Source organism: Nanorana parkeri, unplaced genomic scaffold (genome assembly GCF_000935625.1).
Source record: "Nanorana parkeri isolate BGI_ZX_2015 unplaced genomic scaffold, ASM93562v1 scaffold2497, whole genome shotgun sequence".
Classification (NCBI taxonomy): domain Eukaryota; kingdom Metazoa; phylum Chordata; class Amphibia; order Anura; family Dicroglossidae; genus Nanorana; species Nanorana parkeri.
Genome location: NW_017308765.1, coordinates 98,487 through 114,332, shown reverse-complemented (window position 1 = coordinate 114,332; position 15,846 = coordinate 98,487). Strand labels below are relative to the sequence as shown.

Genomic DNA, 15,846 nt, shown 5'->3' with positions numbered 1-15,846 from the left:
ATTAGACGACGCCCGGCTTCTTGATTGGCTGGCTAGATGGCTCCGGCTGGGTACCGGACGAAGGCCGCGTTCTCACTGGAGAGGCCCCAGGGGATGACAGGCTGCACATACTAAGGTAAGAGGGGACTTTTTTGTTAATCGGGAAGCCGGGTGGCGACTATTTACACGCTGCCCGGCTTCCCGGCTAATCAGGAAGCCAGGTGGTGAGTCATCCACGCCACCTGGCTTCCTGAATAGGACTTCCGTTACTCTGTAATTGGTATCAGTGAGTACCGAAAAAAAATTATCGGTACCAAAATACCGGTATCGGTGCATCCCTAATTAAAACCCTACTGCACAAAAAAGTGAGGCTATGGTTTTAAGGGGCAATACACATTTCATGCATGGGGTCAGAAGTAGACTCTTAGGTTATAATGGTTATATATTTAAAGTGATGTTTAAACTGTGTATATACAATCCAGCATAGCCGAGAAAAAGCTGAAGACCGCGAACACATCGTCTATGAGCAGCACTTTGATATCCCCACCTGATGAGATTTTATGGCATTTTTAAAGTAATGTAACATTAAAAATGCCTTGATATGTTGTATATATAGATATTGTGTATGGAGTAATAATATGTTCTTCCCAGCACTACATTTAAAGCCCCACTTTATTACACTACGGTTTTAATGATATGTTATGAAGGAGTGGTTACTTCGGAGGAAATATGAATTTAGATAAAGTTATTGGTTGAGTTTAAAATTCCCAAAATGTTTAAATTTAGGAAATGAATATACATTTTCAAATCCTCCTTTTAACAACACATTTATTTCCATGGTCACTAATGCCAGGACCGAGGAGTCATGTCTTGCATTAATTTTGGAGATATTTACAAAGAGCTTTTATCAGACTATCGATTGAGTTTTCACATTATAATACTACAGATTTCTGCATTGCAAGCATTTTGTTGGAGTATTATGAAACAAGTAAACATAAAAGAAAACCATTAGAAAGCTTTTATGAGTAATACAACAACAAAAAAAGGAAGTTGAATTATTTTCATTTACCCAAAATATCTGAACATGTGGCCAAAACAGGAACTGATGGTCTGAACATGACACTATATGCGTGGACACTGAACAACATTTTTAGATGTTCCCAAAGGTGTCCAGGAAAACCGGAGCACCCAGCAGAAGTGAAACTTGCCCATAATATGTTGTGAAATAAATGTCGAAGTGAATGACAATAGCAATGGGTGAGTAAGACAGTTCATGGGGATGTTGTGATTAAAAAAGTGATTAAAAAAGTCTGCAGACCGCTTTAGACCAATCACAGATGTCGGGGACCACTAATCCTACATCCTTTTCTCCGCTTATAAAAATCCCAACCTGAACATGACACCATGTTGCTCACTGATTTGACTCCTTGTTGCCAGTTCATTTTAATATCTTGCTTTTTTCTTTGTATAAGATCTTGTATATTCTGTATTGCTTCTTCATCGACAGTTTTTCCACTGATTTGCCACTGGTACACCCACACTCACTCCCTTTCTCCAACTACCTTTACATTCTCCTTTCTACTCTTCATTCCTCCAATCAAGGTGATGGAAAATTGTAACTAGAACACACTGCGGAGAGAGGTCCTCTGACTACTTAGAATGGAGAGATGATCGTTTCCCTCTTACATCATTTATGACATCATGAATGATAACACAGAATAGCACATTACTTAGCATGGCTGGATAAAGTAAAGGATCCAGTCACCAAGTGGTACTAGTGTTGGCATGTGCAACAGCAGGAGATCTGAAAACGGCTGGAACCATCTGCATTGTGCCAACCACTGTTGGTCTATTGGTCTATGGACTCCAGTTTGAGAAACACCGATCCACATTTTTCATTAAGATGATGCCATGCTTATTAAGCAGTCTTGATATAAACCTGTGGACTTGCCTGTGGCCCCTGGTCAATGGTACCTTCAGATGCATGTTTGTTATATCTTCAGGGTCTCAATGTTTAATATTCAGCTCATCTTCTCCAGCCACTTCTTTTGGATATCCATCTCATTTGGCAGTTAATGGAAAGGTGGAAGGAACAATATTCAAGGTCTGTTGTTTACCACCGCCGCTCCCCCAACACCTGTAGGGGGAAATAAAAAGATGATATACTCGCTTTTCCTGCATCTGTGGTGGAGTGAGTGATGTCATCCTCCAACATGATCCCAGAGAATGCTGAGTGTTCCAAATCTCATGAAAAGACATTTCAGCACAGTGAGATTTGAAGTAACCTAACCCTTTGGAGATTTGTGTACCATAAGTGGAAGTTGGGGGAAAGTAAAGCATACCATATTTTGTTTAGCTTATTTTTAGAGTTAAGTTTTAAAGTGGAACTCCAAATCAAAAGTTTGTAATCTTCAATAGAGTAGAAAAAGGTCAGAACATCTGATGGGTTTTTATAGCTGTCTAGGCTCCTATTGGGACAGTTTTCTCTAGTAGGGAGACAAAAATAAAACTTAGCTAGGTTTTTTTGTAGTCTTTCCCCACACTAATGGTAAAAGAGTGCTTTTAGTGCCAATTCTGTCACTGTCGGGGAAATTTTCCTCTCAGTTCCTGTCATGGTGACAGTATTGAATAACTTGATTTATTCACTGGAATTGTTCAGTAAAGATATTGGTTGTAGATAAATTGAATCTTACATATTAACCATCCCTTGTGCAAAATATGCATTTTAAAATATATTGAATACTTGATGAAAATAAATTTTCCCTTAAATCAAATGACAATGGAATGTCTTGCCACATAAATGCTGCAACTGATTCTATAATCTATACCTGACCTGTACATAACAGGAAGCTGTGGTTTACTAGTCTTTTCATTGTGGCAAGATTATCTAATCTGTGTTTGCTAAACCTGACCAGTATGTCATATTTCTTAATAGTATTACCAAATGTTGTGAAACCTCTTGAAAAAGATCTATTCATTACACTAATAGTTCCAGTACACCTAAAGGGATACATTATAATATAAAACAGCTGCATATTCTGTAGTTCTCTACAAAGATCATTGGAGGAGTTACAGTTAACTTTTTTCCTGTTCTAGAGAGTTTATCATTTGACACCCCTACATTGCTGCAATCCGTGCATTCACTGTTGTACATTATAGAGTACTCCTGACCCCTGCGCTGTATATGCTCTTGTACATTATATTAAGTTGGGCAACGGAGTCCTAACTAGTTTTATTGCAAAGTATTTTTACCACCTACAAAAGCCGAGTTTAAGATTTCCGTACAAGATCTGCAAGCTAGGATGTGACCTACTGCCTCTCCATCTTCTTCTGCATTTGTCTCTTCCAAATTAAAATCTATCTTGTGTGTGGGCTACATTTTCTGCTATGTCTGAGCCCGCCTCTACTGTGTCCGAGTCCGCCACTACTGAATGTGAGACTGCCTCTCGTCATAGAAGCAGTCTCTCCTTGTTCCTTATGACATGCGTCCCTGAGACTTTGCCTGAGGCCTGCATCCCTGAGACTTTGCCTGAGACATGCATCCCTGAGACTTTGCCTGAGACATGCATCCCTGAGACTTTGCCTGAGGCATTGGTTGCTGAGTTTGCCCAAGGCATGTGTCCTTGAGACTTTGCCTAAGGCAAGGGTCCCTGACACTTTGCCTGAGCCATGGGTCCCTGAGATTTTGCCTGAGCCATGCGTCCCTGAGACTTTGCCTGAGCCATGCATCCCTGAGACTTTGCCTGAGCCATGCATCCCTGAGACCTTGCCTGAGCCATGCATCCCTGAGACCTTGCCTGAGCCATGCATCCCTGAGACCTTGCCTGAGCCATGCCTCCCTGAGACCTTGCCTGAGCCATACATCCCTGAGATTTTGCATGAGCCATGCGTCCCTGAGATTTTGCCTGAGCCATGTGTCCCTGAGATTTTGCCTGAGCCATGTGTCCCTGAGACTTTCCCAGGCTGATTCTTTGAGTTCTACGATCTCTGTGTCTGATCTATCTTTTCCTTCTGATATGATTCTGTCCTCTGCTAGTGAATCCTTTCCCTCTGAGCCTGAAGCCTTTCAGCTTTCTTCTCTTGTGCTATCCCTCACAGAGTTTCATTTCTTTCCCTAACGTAAATGTTTGGGCATCCTCTCTGTTACTGGGAATTCCAAGTGACACAACAGTGTTGGTCCTGTCCCTGCGTGCCCAGATGCTACTTTTGGCACATTGAGATCCACATTTGTGAGTGTGTCAATAATTTGAGGACCATCATTTATGATTACAACTAAACTGTGTCAGGACCACTGGCGGAACTATCAGGGTCGCAGCGGTCACAATTGCGACCGCTGGCGTTCCGCCACTTGGGGGGGCCCAGCAAGGAAGTAGAGGGCCCCCCGCAATCGTGCCGCTCCTTCCCTGTCGCACAGCCACCCGCAGCATGTACGGGCGGCTGTGCGAAAGGGCTGGGGACGCTGTCACTGATCCCAGAGAATGAGCTGGCCCCGCCTCTTAGGGGAGGAGCTAAGAGGACCATCTCTTAGCCCCGCCCCCTGGCTGCCAAGACGAGGAAGAGGGCCATGGGCCTGCAGGAGAGGGAAGGTAAGTTTGGAGTGGGAGGGGGCGCTGGGAAGAGAGAGAGAGAGAGTGTGTGTGTGTTTTTCTGGGACTTGTAGTCCAGCACAGCTGGTGGTAATCTGCATTGCTGTATGATGATTATACAGCAATGCAGAATAGCACCAACTATGTAGGACTACAAGTCCCAGCAATGCATTATGGGGTGGGGGCGGGGGTTTGTTTGCTGGTGGTATTCTGCATACCTTACTTTTATTATAATGTATTGCTGGGACTTGTAGTCCCACATAGCTGGTGGTATTGTGCATTGGTGTATGAAGATTATACAGCAATGCAGAATAGCTCCAACTATGTAGGACTACAAGTCCCAGCAATGCATTATATTTTTAAGTAGGGATACACCAGTGTTAATACTGGGCATTTTCACAAGTATTCATACTCGTGAAAATGCCCCGATACTAAACGCAGATACCGGTGTTCTGTCGAGAACGCTGACCTAGTCGAATTTGCCGACCTCAGCATCTGCGCTTACACACAGACCAATATTATCGAGGAAACCGGGATTTATTCACAAAGTATTTCGTTTAAATCGTTAATTGTGACCGATAATAATATTCTGTCCATCATTTCCTGCCACCCATCATTTACTGCCATGGACGGCATATCATTAACGGTCACAATTAACCATTACAAACAAATACTTTGTAAATAAATGCCGGTTTCCTCGTTAATCCCGTCTGTACATAAACACAGATACTGGGTCAGCGTTCTCGACAGAACACCGGCACTAACATTTTAAACAAGCAGCTGCATGAGGCCCCACGCTTGCTGGGGACCTCGGCAGCCTTCCTGTTAACCATGCAGTGTCGTGGGGTTGGGGGGGGGGGGGCCCTTCATCGTTTCTTGCACTGGGGCCCTGAAGGTTCCAGTTATGCCTCTGGTCAGGACTAGCTGTGGACGCATGCTGTCAGAGCAAATAGTGAGGAGTTGTTTCACCTATAGCAGCCACCGTTCCCATAAGGCAAGCACGCCTACGATACTTGGGTGTCACCAGGACTTAAACTACATGCTCTGATCAGGTGATACCACAAGCTGGCCCAAGGAACAAGGAGACGTACTGACTGATGTCAAGGTACAAGACAAAGCAGAAAGCAAGATACAAGACAGGAACAGGAAACAAATACAAGACAAGAACTAAATACAAGAAACAAAACAGATACAGGGTTAAAGATTCAAGGCAAGGTTTTAAAATCAAGGCAGGACTACAATTCAAGATCAGGATACAGGCTTGTGTAGGTAGAGCAAGACACAAGACTGGAACTATCACAAGCCCACAGCCCTGGGCTTGTAAAGCTTAAATAGAGCACCACTAACCAACCCCCAGGCTGTGAGGGGTGTGAAGCCAGATTGATTAGCCTGATCAGTCTGCAGCTGACTAGACTGGGGTAGTAGCTGCAGTTACAAGAGGCAACTACCAGATGGAGCTGTGTGGTTGCAACAGGCATAGGAGCATTTGACATGCTCCTAACAAACTGACGATCTGTAAAGGCTTTAAAGCGTCTATGGCAATTTTAAATACTATAGTCTTTTGCCGCATCATAGGCGCATTTCGTTTTAAAGCTTAAAATGTTTGGTGCCTATTTTAAAAAAAAATTGCATTATATTGTGTTTATTGTGTGCACAGAAAATAAATTTGAGGGTGTTTTTTTAATTAAAATGTAGGTCTGATAAACAATAGCGCTAATATCGTGTGGCATAAAAAATTGCACATGATGCAATTTTTTTCGACAGAATCTCTTTTAGAAAATGTATATTTTTTTTGGGGGGGGGGTATTAAGAAATCATCAGGCAAAATGTGCATTCTGACATGGGCAAATGTGTTAAACATGTTCAAAAAATGCAAAACAAAACTTTGTATGCCAAATCTGCATTACATGTATGAATAAGGATAAAACAAGGGAATATAAAGTCATCTAATACTAATAGGAATATAGAATAAGAATGTATTATATTCTTATTAGTATTAGATTGTGTGTGTGTGTGTATACAGATTTCATATACAAAGGTACAAAGGTTTTTTATGTTTAAAACACAAGATGATTGTACGTTTTATGCTTACTATAAATACACCTTACTTTTCAATAGAATGTGTGTTCTGCCATTGTTGTTGGTTTTTTTTTCCAGCCCTGACTGATGAATCCTGGGATACTGATGTCACACATCTTTTTTACATAAAAATTAGTGGCATGTCTCTTACAAGGCACCACATCCAGAATAGATCACAATTTTGATGTCACACATTCCATGCGTGAAACCCCAATGCATTCACCTTCAGACCAGCCGTAATTCCTGCACCTTCAAACCTCAGATCAGCCCAAATTCCTGCACCTTCACATCTAAGATCACCTGTAATTCCTGCACCATCAGACTTAAGATCAGCTGTAATTCCTGCACCGTCAGATCTCAGATCAGCCCAATTCCTGCACCTTCAGATCTCAGATCAGCCTCAATGCATGCACCTTCATATTTCAGATCAGGCCCAATTCCTGCACCTTTTGACCTCATATCAGCTCCAATTCCTGCACCTTCAGACCTCAGATCAGACCCAGTTCCTGCACCTTTAGACCTCAAATCAGACCCAATGCATGCACCAAGTTGGCTTTGAGGAGGAGTGGGACAATATTTATTATTTTGTTCTGTGAAAAACCTGTAGGAGGACAAAGTCGTCCTCTGTACTGGTCTCCAGCAGCCATCTTGGGAAAGCCTCATGTTTTGAGATTTTGTTAACCATTTTGTGTTGGCTCCTATATATAAACAAGTTCAGCCACCATTTTGTTCAGTGTATGTGTGGAGGCAGAGAGGGACAAATACGAAGCTTGTGAGGGAAAGCAAGGTTTTTCACAGGAAGAGCGATCATCAGAGACAGAACAGGGATCCTCAGGAGTTTTGTCTAGGAGATCCAAATTGTTGGGAAAACTCTCCTGATCAATGAAGTCGGAATCATCACCTTTTTTTTGGCAGAGAACAGTACAAAAATGTGCAGATGTAATCATATACCGGAAAGAAAAAAACATATGTAAGGAACATGAAACCTATATATCGATATACATAAGTCACTCTGAGGGGTATTAAAACTGGAGCCGACCAAATCTGGAGCAGCTGTGCGTGGCAACCAATCAGCTTCTCTCTTTCATTTTCAAATCTTGACTGAACAAACTAAAGAGAGAAGCTGATGGGTTACTCTCAGCAACAGCTCCAGATTTTGTCTGCTCCAGCTTTGATAAAGTCCCCTCAATGCAAGGCACATAAAATGGCCAACAGTCCTCTCGGTCAGGTCAAGGGTAAGGCCCATGCAGCCAAGACATGCTGCTATACGTAAGGCCACGTAAGCAAACACCCAGGTTCACATGTATAGTAATGTGTTCACCTATAGCAGCCACCTTTCCTTTAAGGCTAGTGTGCCTACTGTTACTCAGATGCCCCCAGGACTTGGACTATATACTCTGGCCGTGGATGTCGCTACAGACCCTCAGAGTAAACTTAGTGTAGAGCGGTGGAAAGTGAGAGCAGAAGTGGAATACAAGAACTAAATAAAAGATCAGGGCCGGCAGCAAACAAGGAGTATCCGGTAAACATAGCAAGAGATCACGGCAGGAAGCAGACAAGAGACTCTGGAAACCGAGGTCAGTTCAAGAAACAAAACAAAAGAGCATGCACTTGTTTAGCCAGGAGACACTATCACAAGCACTGAGGAACAGGCTGATGATGTTTAAATAGGGCGCCTCCAAGGACACTGGCCAATCCCAGCTGGGGGTGTGAGGCAGAAGCAGACTGCACAGCTGAGAGATAAATCTACAGCCAGCACACAAGCTGAAACACACTGTGGCCAGATTCATTAACCCACAGCTGAGGGCTAGAGCGGCAGCTAGTGACACAGACAGATCAACTACATAGGCTGCCTGACACTACAAAGATATAATGAAGCACTGCCTTTAGTGGGAAACTTTTCTAGTATAAAACTTTCTTTTTTTAACTTTATTGGTACTGTACAATCCGTTCAGGTCCCTGCACAGCAAAGTGGTGGCCTACGGTATCATCTAGTTCTCTGAGATAAAATGCAGCAAAACTTGAGCAAACAGAAACTGGAGCAGTTGCCCATGGCAACCAATCAGCATCTCTCTTTAGTTAGTTCATTTAAGCTTTGAAAATGAAAGATAGAAGCTGATGGGTTACTATGGGCAACTGCTTAAGATTCTGTCTGCTCCAGTATTTATGAATTCACCTCTATATAGTGCAAGGGCCTGGTTGACTTGATAATTTAGGTTTGTCCTCCTATTACATCGTTTTAGTCTAAAGGAGATTGCATAGTCAGAATGTAATCTCTATAGGGGGCCACGTCCAGAGAGGAAAGTGCTATCTTTGGCCATGGGCTGTGCTTGTCTCTGGACAGGTTCCAGCACCCTCGGCTGGATGAAGGTTATCCGGAAGCCCCCTGTGATCTGCTGCTGTCTCGCAGTTAGGCTGTGTTTGATGCCTGGTGTTGGCAGTGGAGGTGGTGATGAATTCCAGTTCTCCGCAAAGATATAAAAAAGAACATTAATGCACAATAAGGTCGGTTGAAGCGGATTGAAATCTGCGAAATGAGTCACTTATTGATAAAGCATTACACCTAGTTTTTTCTGTTTTCATACATTGAACTTCTATGGTTTATGATTGGAGAATTTTCTTCAGTTTGGACTTTGTAAGACAATTTGGCGTTGGTGCCTAGAGCTTCATTTATACTTATGTAATCTAATTGGTGCATGATTTGTATTGTTTGCATTTATGGAAATGGAAAACATTTTCCTGACCTTGTTAAATGTCCCCCAGCCTCAAATGCTCCATATTTTGACAATAGGTTGTCTATTAACGTTTAAAATGTCCATAGTTTATTATCAAACCTGGGCAGATTCTTACATCCCTAACAGCAACTGCATGTAAGGACTGGTAAACTGCAGTGTATTTAAAGTGTTTGTTCTTTCTGTCCTTGGATTTACATGTGTTTTTACCTTTTCACAGTGATCACACGCTATCTCTATAGCACACAGTGCTTTCATTTGTTGTATATTTTTCTGCAGTTCAGTGAACAATTGCTGTAATCATGCATTGCACAGTCCCACCTACTGGCCATATAGCAGTATGCATCTGAACATGCCTGTAGTCCTGTAGTAAACAGTGCAACCTACTGGCTTTTCATAACCTTGTGGCTGCATGGACACGGATTACAGCCACACTACTCCAGAAATTGTTTAATTGGCAGGCTGCTTGTACTTATTATGGATTGTTCAATTATTTGCATTCTATATATAAATTGATTAGTTTTCTTTTTACAGGCTAAGAACATTTTTAGCAAGAACAGAAATGCAGTGTCTTTGTGACTGTGTTGCTACCTCATGCTACTTGTGTAACTTTCATCATAAGAGTCATTTGATCCATGTGTTTAGTGAACAGTTGCCACTTTTAGTGAATAGCGAAAAACAGTACTGCGGGTCCCTGGTTCTAATCCCAGCTGGGTCTCTGTCTGTAAGGAGTTTGCATGTTCACCCTGTACTTGATTGGGTTTCCTCCAGGTTCTCCGGTTTCCTTCAGCACTCAAAGACATGCTGGTAAGTTAAATGGCTCATGTCTAAATTGGCCCTGTATGTATGTATGAGCTATATAAATACCTATAAGAAATATATTGCAAATGTGGCTCTATTCTTAAGGGCCCATTCCCACCAGGGAGCTCGAATAAGTTATGCTTTTATTAGGAAAAGGAATAACGCACTAAAACAGACCAAACATCAGATCTGCTGTATTTTCAAGACTAGACAACTGTATGAGATAAGCAGTTTAATGAGTAAATTGTAATACAGTCATGTATAAATATTTCTATTAGCCAAAATTAAAAAAAACAAAATCAGATATAATCCCATGAAAAATAAATGCTCTGCTTATGCTAATTGTGTCATTTAAACTATAAATTTAAAATAATGCTGAACTGCAGATCAATATTTGAAAAAAAGAGTGGAAGTACATATAGGTGAACTGATTTACTCAGGAAATAATTTTTATAATATAATTTTTTTTTATAGAGTTTTATAATTCAGGTTCACCTGCCAAAAAAGCAGAGCCCATCCCTGGACCTCCCTGCAGAGTTCACCAAATGCTATGATTGAATAATGAAGAAGCAGCATATTTTCTTATCACTGAGTAAAACATCCCTTAGTGTTTCTCTTTTAGGAGAGGTTTGAAGGACAGCGTATACTCAATTTCATAGGCTTCACTTATCACATACAGCTTATGATCATTGGGTTGTAGGACATACTTTGAATGTTCCCTGTCATCTTGTCCATCGGGATGCTCAGTCTATCCTCTTTATTAGAATTGGTGTCATACATATTATAAAATATCTCTTCTTGTTGAGTGTTGATGGCTCGTGTAGCGTACATGATCCCACACACCATGAAAGCGTTGGACACACCAGGTTTGTAGACGGTGGTGGTCCATGTTTTTATCAATTCAAGTGTATTGGGATTTAGCTTTCCAATTATTATATTTCCTTTATCTGCCTCTGTTGAGAAAAGAACCCAAAAACCAAATTCATCACAAGCCATGTATGTCTTGATGCAGAGAAGATGAGTAGGAGAATCTGTTGTTGTTGGCTGCATTTGGAAGGGTATTGCGCTCTAACTTATTTGTGATCAAATTAAGCTTGCAAACGTCTTTACTGCTGTAACAATTGTAATACAATGAATTGTAATACAATATCATTCCAGCACCACTGCCAGAACCAGATACAGTTTTAGCTTGGTAGTTTTTGTACAGCAGAAGGTCATCATAAGTGCTATATAGCCGTACACTACTGAAGTAGTACTGTCCTTCAAGCATAGACACCCAGTATACATATTCAGTTGAGCCAAAAAATGAGTCTTTGCCCCATCCACCAGCTTTGTAGCTGGATCCGCTCCAGTTCAGCTGCACCACTAGTGGTTTGCTAATGTTCACAATACCACCATGTTCACAAGAGCCTGTGAAAGAGAACAGCAGAATTTTAGTGGTGCATAGGTTGTTTATTGTATTGCCTGTAAACTGTCTAAGACATATTCTATAAAAAAAAGTTTGTCAGTGGATGGCCCCTTAAAGGAGAACTATGAGGTGAGTGCTTTTCACTCACCTCATAGTTCTAGCCGACCTGTGACAATGAGACTGTCACAGGTTGGCTCAGTAGATCGGGAGGTGAGCGAACACATACCAGGTTCGCTCGCCTCTCGATCCTGTCACGGCTCTCTGCCGTGACAGGGGAGGGGCTGGATTCCCCTCTCCCCGCTCCGATCTGCCAGCGCTGACTGGCGGAACGGACGGGGGAGGGAGCGGGTACAGCTGGCTCTGCCTCTAGATAGGCAGAGCCAGCTGTCACTCACGCAGCTGGGCGGATCCCGTCATCTACGTCGGGATCCGCTCCGGCTGCGGCGTCTCAGTATACCGCAAGCTGTAGCTCGCAGTATACTGAGCTTAGGGTAACGGGAGGACGCTAGTTTGTGTCCTCCCGTTACCCTAAGGAGAACTATGGGGAAAACCACTGACCCCATAGTTCTCCTTTAAGTATTTGTTTTATTGTTCCTATTTGTGATTTGATTGCTATTATTAAGGTCTATTGGTGGACTAAAACATATAAGCAATCTTTATAGCTGCTACAATTGCCAGCTCTTTTCCACTCCAGTGCCACGATAGTACTGGACAGCCAGTACAAATTGGCTTATGGTTTCAGGACTTATTGTACACATAGGATAACCTGACCCATTCCTTTCAGGTTTTGCACAAATGTAAGGTGTCGCTATTCAATATCCTAATCTGTTGACTAGGTTGTGTTGCTTGTGCTTTTCAATATCTAATATTCATCTCGGAACTGCTAATTTGGTTGCTGTTTTGGCCTCCCCTGGCGCACTTCCAGGTACATTTCTTTCTCTGCTTACAGAGGCCTTGTGCGAGGTGTAGTGCCCTCCAGGGACATGCGGTCAGGGGAGGCAGGTGAGGCAGAGCCTCACCTACTATTATGGAGGAAAAAGCTGTCAGCTTCAAGTCTGAAGCTGACAGCTTTTTCTCCATGCAGATCGGTTTCTATCAGGTTACACAGCAGGGAAAACCCGTCCGCTGTATAACCTGTCATGGACGGAGCGCTGCATGTTAATTATAGGCAGCACTGCATCCGGCTTTTGACAGGTGTTAGGTTACACAGCAACGGGTTCCCCCAATGCTTGTGTAATCTAACTATTGAAGCCAGAGCTGTCACAGCCTCTACTCTTTGTTAGAGGCGAGAGCTCTGTGGATGGCTTGGACCAATGGCAAAGCACCATTCGTCCAAGCTGTCCAATCAAAAAAACAACTAAGGCCATCGATCTCGATACCTCAGCAGTGCCGAACAAGTGAGGGACAGGGAGGCTGCTCCCTGTCGCTTCCCTTCCTCCTTCACACTAGCTTGTGGACTGGATTGGGTGTGTGGCTTCAGATAGTGGGGGCAGGGCTTCGGTCGACGGGGCGGGTGGAACATGCTGGGGCGAGGCTGCCTATAACCTGGCCTCACCTGGAACCAGAGGTACCACACGTCACAGGTGTCCTCACTCAGGCACTCGATGCCTTACGTTGTGTTTCCTCTGTCTCACTTATAGGTACCCAGGGCTGGTGCAAGGTGTAGTACCCTAGCTTAGGCACATGAGGCCTCATGTTGTGGCTTCCCCTGGCTCACTCCCTGGTGCATCTCTCTCTGTGTACCATGGCCTTGTACAAGGTCTAGTGCACCTCATTAAGGCACTCCATGCCTCACGTTGTGTTCTCCCTGTCTCAGTTCTAGGTAACCAGGCCTTGTGCAAGGTGTAGTGCCCTCGCTCAGGCACCCGAGGCCTCACATTGCGTGTTTCCTTTTCATTGGTTGTGGGCCCCCTTACCTCCATACCTGTCCCTAGGTTCTGTTTGTCTTGTCTAATTAAGTGTTGTGCAGTCTGTACAAGCAAGTTTTAAGAAATCCATCACTTGAGGCTAACTTAACCATGACCACTAAGTCTATGGCCTGAGTATTTTAGAAACACTTGTATTATTTTCCTAGCTTATAATGTCAAGTGGCCATGTTCACATCTAAATCTGTATAACGTCTGTAAGTTTTTTAGATAGGGAGGCATCTTGCTTACCCCAAGTCAGTCCTCACATGATGTATCAGATATATCACCGTCTGCGTTTTCTCTTGTGAGTAGTTTCAGTCCTCTGTCAGCGCAAGTGTGGATTCATGCGTTTAATGATAATATCTAGTCCAAGTCTTGCTCTAGACCAGTGTGTGTTTCTGCCATGTCATAGTTATCGTCTGCCTGCCTATATATATTATGGTATTCCTAACTCCACATTGCACCAACTCTGTGTTGGAGAAGCTGCACTCACGGCAGCAGCCAGTGGCGGAACTACCAGGGTCGCAAAGTTCAGGGCTGGATCTAGCAAAAAGCTGAGGGTGCCGGGAAGGGAGGGGGGGCGGAGTTTTGACCTGTGCAGGCTGTAAAATCCATGCATTGGCCCTGGGCCCCTCCGCTGGACATCCGCCTCGCTCTACCATCACTTATCGCAGTTCAATTAAACATTTTTCATTATGGGTGTAAGTGGGAGTTTTGCCTAAGGCCTCACGAACTCTAGAGCCGCTTTTTAAAACAATCTACCTAATTTTTGCACCGGGGCCCTAAGGTCACTAGTTACGCCCCTGGCAGCAGCCACATTAAGTTATTATCCGCTGTACTTCTATTACATATACTGTACATAGGTTGACATTGTCTTCGCGTTTTCAACTGTGTACAAGCCAGATTTTATATCCTAACAAGTCCACTTAATCTTGTGGTTCAGCTCCACTATGTTCATACCTGGCGTGGGTCACGTCACGTTAATTACTTCCCGCATTTCAGCAGTTATGCTCATTTTATGGGTAGAAGACATAGTTTGTGGTTCCTCTCTAGTGTGGACATTGCTTGTTGGTTAATGCTGTCACTGCAGCTTCTTATCATGCTTGTTTGCTCTTGTTAGAACGCTAAGTACATCAGTGGTTCTCATGCTATTTACCTCCCACATAACTCTCAGATAAAGACGGCACTAGAGTTCAACTGCTCAGCTGCGTAACATGACTCCATATTTATCGCTTTATCTTCTTTAATGAATTCTGTTAATACTAATCTATCTGTTATTTTTTGCCCCCTTTTAGACATACCTAAACTGGCAGCCACGGCACAGGCCGTGTTAGCTTATCAGCACAACTCAGCCCATATTAGATTATTTATTATACGGTGTTTTAAACCCCCGACCACAAGTTTTAAGGTTAAAGGAGAACTATGGGGTCAGTGTTTTTCCCCATAGTTCTCCTTAGGGTAACGGGAGGACACAAACTAGCGTCCTCCCGTTACCCTAAGCTCAGTATACCGCGAGCTACAGCTCGCGGTATACTGAGACGCCGGAGCGGATCCCGACCTCGACGTCGAGATCCGCCCAGCTGCGTGAGTGACAGCTGGCTCTGCCTATCTAGAGGCAGAGCCAGCTGTACCCGCCCCCTCCCCCGTCCGTTCCGCCAGTCAGCGCTGGCAGATCAGAGCGGGGAGAGGGGAATCCAGCCCCTCCCCCTGACACGGCAGAGAGCCGTGACAGGATCGAGAGGTGAGCGAACGCCGGTATGCGTTCGCTCACCTCTCGATCTACTGAGCCGACCTGTGACAGTAAACCCCCCCTCCTTATGGAGAATGGCAACCAGATGAGAGAGTTGGGTTTTATCTTTTTTTTTTTTTTTACTTTTTCACTTTTTTTATTATCTTGTTTTACTTTTTATCTTATCTTTTACTTTTTTACATTTTAATTATTTCTTAACTTTTTTAAAATATTTTATTATTTTGTGTCTTTTTTTAAATAAAAAAAATGTCACTTAACTTTATTGCTATCACACAGGAGCTAACAATCCCCTGTGTGATAGCATTTGGAGGGGACAGGTTCTCTTGTACTAAACGAGTGGCGGCTTCCCAGAAGCAGAGCTAAATGTAGAAAACAACTACCCACCCAGTGGCTGTGCCACCTATGCTGCCCCTCTACTCCCTGCCGCCCCGAGGCACGGCCCCTTTATTTCTATTTTCAATTCCATCACCTTTTTTCATTTGGTATGTCCCCTTTTAGGAGTACCTAAACTGCCTGGCCATATTAGATCATCCATTATGAAGTATTTTAAGCCCCCCGACCACACACAAATATATATTTATATATATATACACACATACTGTAT

At 43.2% G+C, this 15,846-nt stretch overlaps 1 pseudogene; it reads right to left on the bottom strand.

The window, feature by feature from the left end:
- Positions 1 to 10,781: 10,781 nt before the first annotated feature.
- Positions 10,782 to 15,846, bottom strand: part of LOC108801798 — an 8,742-nt pseudogene continuing 3,677 nt past the window's right edge.